The sequence below is a fragment of the Leptonotus elevatus genome, chromosome 16 (genome assembly GCF_054856555.1).
Source record: "Leptonotus elevatus isolate MCC_2025b chromosome 16, RoL_Lele_1.0, whole genome shotgun sequence".
NCBI lineage: Eukaryota > Metazoa > Chordata > Actinopteri > Syngnathiformes > Syngnathidae > Leptonotus > Leptonotus elevatus.
The window spans coordinates 1,863,954-1,874,299 of record NC_141254.1 but is presented as its reverse complement, the minus strand read 5'-3'; the positions used below and the strand labels follow the sequence as shown (position 1 = coordinate 1,874,299).

The following is a 10,346-nucleotide window of genomic DNA, read 5'->3' as shown; positions in this document are numbered from 1 at the left end:
TCTGGATACTCTTCATTGTCCGATCGAATGTCCGCTTGTGCAGCTCCGGCGTTAGCAGCGCTAGCCGGTGAGGCTTTATGACGTGAGAATAAAGGCCGCGTCCAACTGTGGCGTCAACCTCGGGATTCACCATCATCATCATCATCAATGTGCATTGGTCGATGCTTTTCGACTACTCTCCATCGCCCGATCGAATGTCCGCTTGTGCAGAAGTACCCGGTCGGTTGTCCTGCGCGTTTTCCGGCGTTAGCAGCGCTAGCCGGTGAGGCTTACTACGTGATCATAACGGTCGCGTCAAGGCTTCCAACTTTGGCGTCAAGCTCGGAGTCATCATCATCGTCGACATCAATGCGCTTTTTAGTATTGATCGATGCTTTCCGTCTTTGAAAAAAATGCTCAAGCGTGAGATGCTTGCAACCGGTCGCCATTGTTGCTTCATCAGCCATTGTTGCATCATCAGCCATTGTCCCCTCAACACTCTAGCTCCGCCTCACGTCTTCTCCTGACGCCCACGGTGGGCGGCCCACCCAATCTTGTCCAAAGAGAGTCATCGCTGCCATCTAGGGGCCAAAACGAGTCATTAAACTAACTAGATCTGCTAGATACTTGATACACAGCTGCCCAAGGCTTTCCTCCACCCGTTTCCAAAAAAAACAAAAAAAAACATAGTGAACGTCTTTTAACGTCCTCGCCGCCCCTCCGTAGGTTTTTACTAAACGTTTTATAACGTTTATGGCGGTCAAATAGTTAAAAGCTTAAATGAACAGTGACATGTACCAGTTTTTTGCCGCTGGCTGGGTCTTGTTGGAAATCATTTCTTTGTTTTCTGCGTGTTCAAATAAAATTCAAAGTTGAAGTCTCGTGGAGAAGTTTTGCTAGCTTTATTTCAGAGTCTGAAAGGCATCTCTAGAACCCGGCTCAAATAGCCCTGGTCCCAGAAGTGTCACATTTTCAAAATACACTCACACATTTATACTGAAAACGTTCCCACCCCCTTCATTGACAAAGAGGTACCTTTTGCCCCTCCAGGCATAGAGCAACCCATGTGGCACATCCTGTCAAAACAAGAGTCTTAAAGTCTACACACCCCCTATCCTTATCTCTACCTCAGTTCCTTTGTCTTATCCACCTCAAGGATGTGGGCAAACACTTGGCCCCGCCACCTCCTGGCACCACACACAGAGTACAGCCTTTGAGAAAGAGATTGTGCCCCCCCCCCCCCTTTGATCTTGTCGTGTCAGCAGAGTGAAATACAATTAGGTTATCTTCCATTCAGTTATTTTAGTCCACAACAGATGGGGGTAAACAATTGGCTCCTGGATAAACAATTGGCTCCTGGAGCCTCCTGTCACCAGAAATTCACGCAGACGGCCCTTTTGGTCAGACACCTCTTATTTAGATTAAATCAGACACCTTACTATGACAGGGAAGAGAACAAAGACTATAGATAAACTAACATATGGGGAACAGTTGTAACATATCTAACTAAAATCAAAAACACTTCGAAAAATATAAATTGAAACAGAAAAACAATGTTAATAATCCAACATTCCCTCATTTGAACTCTCTAGAGCAGGGGTGCTCAATACGTCGATCGCGATCTACCAGTCAATCCCAAAGGTATTATTGGTAGATCGCGTGACATTAAAAAAATTGACGTCAACCTATCATCCATCCCGTCTTTTGATTGATATACAGGGCAGCCAGTCAGATGACATCTGAATTTTGTCTGACACTTAGGTCACTGTGCATGAGCAAACAACTGCGCTAAGTGCTAACTAACTAGCAAGCTTGTCAGCGAGTTACGGCCAGTTTTCAGCCTTTGGTTTTTTCTCTCAAACCTATGAAAGGGTATAAAAATGAGGGAGGTAGCTGGACCAAGTAAGAAGAAAAAAACTTATAACTTTCATACGGAATGGGAGGAGGACTTTTTTTTCACGATGACATTTTCCAAGTGCGTTTGCCTCATCTGCCAGTCTACCATAGCAATACCAAAGAAGGGGAATGTGGAGCGACATTTTCGGACTGTTCATGGAAAATACGACACCGACTTCCCGCCGAAAAGCGAGCTGAGAAAGAGAAAAGTGAAGGAACTGAAATCCCAGTTGTCCGGACAGCAGTCATTTTTCACGCAACAAACTTCAAAAGCGAAAGCCGCCACCGAAGCATCGTTCCGGGTGAGTCACATCATCGTCAATAACAAGAAGTCCTTCCAAGACGGAGAGATGGTAAAAGAGGCATTCGTTGAAGCAGCTGACTCATTGTTCCGAGACTTTAAAAATAAGGCAGAAATATTATCTTCGATCAAAGCTCTCCAGCTGTCAAGAAGCACAGTTACACGGCGCTGTGAAGCCATGGCTGAGGATTTAACCCAGCAACTTTGGAAGGACATTGGAGATTGCGAGTGTTTCTCACTGCAGTTGGACGAATCAACGGACGTGAGTGACACAGCCCAGATGTGCATTTTCATTCGTATGGTGTTTAGTGATATCACTACAAAAGAAGAGCTATTAACAGTACTGCCCATGAAAGAACAGACGCGAGGAGAGGACATATTTCAGTCGTTTAAAAACTTTATCGCGAAAACTCAGCTCCCAGTGTACAAATTGATGTCTATCACCACGGATGGAGCACCCGCAATGGTTGGCCGCTTGAATGGATTTATTGCAAAGTGCAGGCAGGACGATGCTTTCCCGGACTTCCTAAATTACCATTGCATTATCCACCAACAAGCGTTATGCGCTAAAATGCTCAACATGAAAGAGATCATGGATGTTGCAACGAAGATCGCCTGTTCTATTCGCGCCAGATCTCTTCAAAGAAGGCTATTCCGTGCACATCTGGAGAATGCTGACTGCGACCACTCTGAGTTGTTGCTACACACTGACGTGAGATGGCTTAGTCGAGGGAAATTCCTGCAAAGATTTCGAGAGCTCTGTCCGGAGATTAAGGAGTTTTTCCGTGTAGCTGGACATGCAGAATACACGCAACTAAATGACGGTCAGTGGCTGTTAGACTTGGCATTTTTAACCGATCTGACCAACATGTTGAATGACCTTAATCTACAGCTGCAAGGAAAAGACAAAACAGTGATCAATATGATCAGCTCGGTTAATGCTTTCAAACGAAAGATGCAACATCTCTCCTCAAAGCTGCAGCGCCATGATTTGGCAAACTTCCAGAACCTGGCGTCAGAGCTGGAGATGCAAAGGAAGGCCTGTGTGCAACTTGACACTGCACGCTACACAGAGCAGATTGACAAATGTCTGTCAGAGTTTGACAAACGCTTTCAAGACTTTTCTTTGCTCGAGCCAGTCGCTACATTCATGTGCTATCCTTTTCGGGAAGATGCTGAGGTTGATTCACTCGCATCAAAAATTGCAACACTGTTTCACCTGAACTCTTCTGTAGTGGAAGATGAGATTTTGACACTACAAGCTGACATTGAGCTGAAGTCCAGAGCTCATGGACAGTTCTGGAACTTACTCACAGAGGTAAAGTACCCCAACATGAGGAAATGTGCTACCTCCTTGACAGCATTATTCGGCTCCACTTATTTATGTGAGACAGCCTTTTCCCACATGAAGATCATCAAGTCCAAGTACCGTTCCACCATGACTGATGAACATTTGGAAGTGTGCTTGAGGCTGGCTGTCAGCAGTTACCGTCCGGACTATGCATCCCTGGCTGATTCAATTCAGTGCAAGTCATCAGAGTAAACTCGGGTAATGACAAAAAATGTACATAGTTAATTGTGTTGTGTTGTGCAATATTGGCTCATGCGATATAAAGAATCCTCAATATATTTATAAATAAATATATGTTTTGCATTTTTTGTAGTAGGTAGATCATTTTGACTTGATCATTTTATAAGTAGCTCTCATGCTGAAAAAGTGTGAGCACCCCTGCTCTAGAGTTCAACACCTTAAGACATTGTTTTTAAAGGAAAATACCAAATCAGATTAACATTGAAAGAAGTGTCGTGATGTCACAGCGTTTGTAGATGTTTTCTCTTCTCTCAGCCATCTTGTGATGAAGTTCTTTGTTGAGTGAAAAGAGTGACGCAATAGTTTTTCTCTTCTTTAAGAATCTGGGGTAGACTACCCAAATTCTTCGATTTGTCACCGGGATTATTCTGCCCGAAAATGTGACTCTTCGTGGAATGATTGCCCAAGAAAAGGCACTTGATTTTGACCTCCGTCCAATAAGGTCGAATGATGTCCTCAAACGGCAGCTCCAGAACCTCACATCGGGACATCAGCTGATGTTGTTTTCCCAGTTGGAGGTGATGAGATTGATGATCATCAGTTGATAAGATAGCTGAGCCTGGCACGTCTCTATCCTTCTTTCTGTGCAGCGAACTGCACAAGATTTCCTCTCCGTCCCCCCTGGGGCCGTTCTCCTGAGTGCAGAAAATTTTCATTTAGTTTCTCATAAACTCACATAAATTTTATTTGGAGGAAAAACCCTGATAGTTTTTGTTAGTTGGGATTAGTAAATGTTATTTGATTACGATCCGTAGGTACTGCACTGTTGGAACAGGAAAAGATCTATTTTTGTGACATTGAAATAGAGCCCAGCCTTTGATTGAGTTGAATGACATTCGCTCATTCATTAATACACAGACAGAGCTTGTAAATATTTATTTTTCAATTAGATTTCATATAATTGTAGGTAATTTTTTACCTCGACATTTACTGTTCTGAATTTGCATAACTGTGCCTTTCACCATCCTGAAAGGAATCATTTTACTAGCATATCATATATTCTCTTCCCAGAATCTCACGACCGATCGAATCGTGACATCCCGGAAAAAGCTCACATATATTCATATCATATATACTCTTTTGCAAACACTGGGCTCCAAACATTACATTTTTCTGAGATAAAAGATATAATATAATATAATTACCTTCATTCGGCGCGAATATGCATTATTGTCCTTGCTTGCTTCAAACTTACCTTTCTTCCGCTCTTGTTTTGTTCCCTGTAGATTTCTCCAAACTCAAACTGTGAATTATCCCATTCAAACTCACCCTGTCAATTGGAGTGTAGGCCGATACCCCACAACCTTTTTAATTTTATTTTTAAGTTTGTTTTTAATTTTCTAACCCACAACCTTTTAATTTTGTTTTTAATTTTCTAATTCGTCTACATTGGTTAATTTCTTAAACATGAACTGTCCTTTTGTTCATTCCTCCCTCATTTTGGCAAAGATCTACAGATCTTCACAAACACGCATTGCACATCAAAAGAAGACACCAAAACCCCGTTAGCTCATAAATAAGGACTGTCAGACTACAGCCTCCCGCAAAAGACGTCGTAAAATTCACAACTCTCAAAATCAGATTGTGAGGCAACCGAGATAGCCGCAGGACACTGCAAAAAATTAGCACAAGCAGATAAAAACCAAAACACTAGTATGTGAAAACTTTGGAGACATGAAAAACAATACTACTAGATTTAAGCAAACTAAAAATGATTCTCAAACTACTAATCAACCTCACCTCTTCTACAGATTAGTGGGGCTCGTAAAAACACAGCACAAAAATATCTCTGGGATTTATAAATCACAGTGCTGTGAAAAAAAATAATAATCGAAAATTAATCATCAAACTCGCAGTTATTTGTTAAATAACAATAACTCAGTACGATAAGATGTATGATTCAATATTATGTATATAGAACATATACTTAGATAATATATATTTATAACATATACTTCTGTGAAGACTTCTGGGAAGTCTTCCAATCAATGCTGCACTTCGTATTTAACTTTAACTGCAGCTGGACGGAGCCCAGAAAAAAGTTCCCCACAGGGAAAACATAAGTATATCGTATCGTATTAGTTAAATTCCCATTGTACCAACTCAGAAACTGATTATTCCAAGAAAATAGGCAAAAATTTAGTAGGCCCTTCTCAATAATAAAATAGAGGAACTACGATTGAAATTAATTTTTTCCCCAATCCCTCATTCCAAATTCACATATGTCGTGTTCAATTTGCTGAAATACCTTGCTATAGATCACAGTTCCCTATCCAACACATTAAAAACGCCTTGCATACCACTTTGTAGCATATCTCTGAGCAAGGATCACATCACATTCCGACCTTCATATTTCAGGAATCTTTGTCCAGTCCACCAGCAGATGGCAGGACGGCAGCTGTTGTCAATGTTCAATCCTGGCCAGCAGGGCGGCGGCTGTGGCAGCAATGTTCAAAGCAGGCATTTAGATTTCCTCTGGATGCAAAACAGCCATAGGGGAGAAGTCACTGGAATGAGGCGTGTACACAGTCACTGGGCATTGAGGAATTTGAGCATTATGATTGTCTGTAGGCACAGGAGGAGAATGACTGTGCTGCGGCGCGAAGCTCTTTGACTCTTTGTTACGTACATCCAAACGTTGGAGATTGCTGTCTGCAATTGTGGACCAGATGACACATAGTCTTTCTGGGAGCTCACCTGACCAAAAAATGCTCACTCGTTGATACAATGCATTTAAAATGCCAGACTGAGGATGTGGGACTATAGCAAGATAGTTCACTTCCTGTTTTCTCAAAAATATTTCAAACTTGTTCTTTTTAGAATGCCCCTCAAAAATAGCCACTAGAAATACTTGCAAATACAACGTATCAGTAGAGCTGGGCGCATCCAGTTTGCAGATAGTCATCAAACCCCATCCGCTTTGGAACTTAAGCATCAGTTTCTGAAATGACACACTCAGAGAAAAAACAAATATTAAACATCATAATCATTATGTTGACTTCAAAAACATTTATAACTTCTTATTCAACTATCCTAAATCCAGCCACAGCTGTACAGATATATGGATAATTATTTTAACTCAATATAGCTCAATACAAAATGCTATTATTTCATCATTATTCTTTTTGTTTCAATTGCCCAAAAAAGAAAAAGTTAACCAGTTTATCGCCTTTATCAAAAATAGTATAGTATAAAAGACTGTCAATTTCAGTCACTAAAAAAATAAAAACACTAATTTAATATTCTTCTACAAGAACTTAGCAACATCCTTAAAAAACTGTTACTTATTTTATGTTTTATCATCCTTCTCTTACCTATGAAAGAGAAAAACTCACAATACGAGGACACATGACTAATCCCCAATTCACACCCAAATAGCCCCTCCCCCTTTTTCCCATTCAAGGGGGAGCGAAAATTTCTTTATTTAGCATTCATCAACATCGCAAAACCCATTTTACCACATTCCTTTTCTTTACTTTATTCCATCTGCCATCATCTCACCAGTCTAAACTTACCCCAAACCAATTTACAGTTAAGAATATTGAAGAAAATCAAACAAAATCTCCCAATATCCAAGTTTCACGTCCAATACACCCCCAACAGAGCAGCCCCTCCTTTTAGAAGCTAGGTCCCCCACGATTACTCAACAAGTCTCCCACTTTCTCAAACCTTCGAAAATACCTACGCACACCCTCTGCATTTATTGTAAAACAATAAACGGTTACGTTCTATCAACCCGCTATCTGCAAATCATGCAGCATTCAAACCGCAGTGTTGTACGGTAATTCAGTAAACGGGTTAATAGCTGTAAACAAATCACCCGTGAACGGCTCAGCTTATTTTGGAGTCATTCTAGCATTTCACATAATTTGATCCACTTATTACACAATTCCGTACGACTCTCCCACCATTCAAAGAAAATACAAAAGTCTCACGTACCAATTCCTTCAGCGACAACCTTCCATTCAATCAACCAACAACGTTTTCCATACATTTTGCATTCACGTTCTTTCCGCATGGCTCCGACTGCAACCCCGGAAGCATTCTTAACTTGTGCATCTAAGGTTAACTTCCCACTATGAACCGGAAGTACAATAAGGTCACACCCACCGGTGTCACGATCAAAATCGCCCTCCATTTGTAGTTTTTTCACCACTTCAGTTTTATATTCTACTTAAGTAGTATTAATATTTATCAATGCAGTGACGTCTCACTTATAATATGATAGTTCAATAGGGTAAATTTATTCGACAACGTTTAACAACTTTTCAAGAGCAACATAGACGCTCACAAAACATACACACAACACAGAACGTACATAACTTAATCACGTGATCTACCGATTGCAAATACAGCGGTATCAGCCAATTTCCGCTGCAATCAACCTGACTCCCTCAAAACTGTTCAATTTAAAACAGGGCGCGCTTTTTTAATAACTTATCACGTGTAAATGGATGCTAATACAAAAGCGTCATGCCCACTAAGATTAGCATCCTCCGGCTTCAAATAACTGTCTTATGTATCATAAGACAGGCGCGCTACTATGACGTCCTTCATCTTCAATGCAAGGAAAACTCTCCACGTCCACCGGTCATAGTCTATCGGCTTCTTCGTGATAAGACGAAATATTACCACTTCAACCTGTGTTCCAAAACATGGCTCTGTCTTCAGCAGCCGCGCGCATTAACCGTTCCGGGTCAGCACGTTCGTCACCTCATGCTCCACCCCACGTACGTGTACAGTTCAATGTCGTAGGAAAAATCCCAACTCAAGGACTCCGCGTCCCCCTTTCAATAGAACGACATCAAACCACAACTTGTCTACACAGACCTCATGTAAAAAAATTTATACAATTTAGAAGACGAAAACAAGTTGCAGCGAACCCAAACAGAAAGAACTTCCCTACGTGGATAAAAGTCTCCACTTACCGTACTTATTTATCTAGGCCTAGAAGTTCCATCCGTCCGTGAATCACTGCAGCTCGCAATCCTCTAATACCATTCAGCGTCGGGGTTCACCAATTGTTGGAAATCATTTCTTTGATTTCTGCGTGTTCAAATAAAATTCAAAGTTGAAGTCTCGTGGAGAAGTTTTGCTAGCTTTATTTCAGAGTCTGAAAGGCATCTCTAGAACCCGGCTCAAATAGCCCTGGTCCTAGAAGTGTCACATTTTCAAAATACACTCACACATTTATACTGAAAACGTTCCCACCCCCTTCATTGACAAAGAGGTACCTTTTGCCCCTCCAGGCATAGAGCAACCCATGTGGCACATCCTGTCAAAACAAGAGTCTTAAAGTCTACACACCCCCTATCCTTATCTCTACCTCAGTTCCTTTGTCTTATCCACCTCAAGGATGTGGGCAAACACTTGGCCCCCGCCACCTCCTGGCACCAGGGACCCCCCCATAAAACCCCACACAGAGTACAGCCTTTGAGAAAGAGATTGTGCCCCCCCCCCCCTTTGATCTTGTCCTGTCAGCAGAGTGAAATACAATTAGGTTATCTTCCATTCAGTTATTTTAGTCCACAACAGATGGGGGTAAACAATTGGCTCCTGGATAAACAATTGGCTCCTGGAACCTCCTGTCACCAGAAATTAACGCAGACGGCCCTTTTGGTCAGACACCTCTTATTTAGATTAAATCAGACACTTTACTATGACAGGGAAGAGAACAAAGACTATAGATAAACTAACATATGGGGAACAGTTGTAACATATCTAACTAAAATCAAAAACACTTAGAAAAATATAAATTGAAACAGAAAAACAATGTTAATAATCCAACAGTCTCAATTGTAGGCTGGGTAGTAAGTCATACAATAAACCAATTAAAAAAAATTTAACTGTTGTATTTCTTCCTATTTACTTTCTCATTCAGGTTTGCATTCTTATTCTCGTCCGCTAGCAGGCGTGTTTTCGTCATACTGGACTAGAACTACTTCCTGCTGCTGTGTCTAAGAATCATGGGAAATATAGTCCTACTACACAGCAAAATGCCCTGTGATGAATTGACTCTCACAAAGTTGATTTGAACACTTTTTAGAGTTGATATAGCTCTACACTTTCCAGAGTAATATCAACATTTTTTAAATTGTGAAAACACATAACACTGGGAGAGAGTACATTTTTAACTCACTAAGCAGAGTTACTTACCACTACAGGAGTAGACATTTAACTCTTCTCAGACACTCATAAAAGTTGACTCACCATGACTGGGACTCGATACCAATGGTAGCAACTGCAAGCTCTAGGCTATCCCGCCACATAATGTTTTGGATGTTATTTAACCTCTAACATCTGCCTGTCACATTTACAGTAAGTTCTATTTTCATTTTTTTTAAATAGCAAAGTCTAAAATAAATAAATAAAAATCCTCAATGTTCACCCTTATCCCCTAACCCCTCATTCACTACATAACCCCACACTATATAGTGGCCTAATATATACAGTAGTGCCCTCATTTTGTTTGGCGATTCGGACAGCCAGCTCACCGCTTTATCATCGACGCATATCACATGACCACTGTACTTATCATGACGTAACAGTAAATAAATCTCCAACTATTTAATGTGAATA

At 41.0% G+C, this 10,346-nt stretch overlaps 1 long non-coding RNA gene across 1 annotated transcript; it reads right to left on the bottom strand.

Moving 5' to 3' along the window:
* Positions 1-857: 857 nt before the first annotated feature.
* On the bottom strand, positions 858-8,474 carry LOC147160360 (uncharacterized). The gene is made up of 2 exons (XR_015097424.1): positions 7,707-8,474; positions 858-4,402 (listed from the first exon to the last, which is right to left on the bottom strand). It is a non-coding gene; the product is annotated as an uncharacterized LOC147160360 (long non-coding RNA).
* Between the last annotated feature and the right edge of the window lie 1,872 nt (positions 8,475-10,346).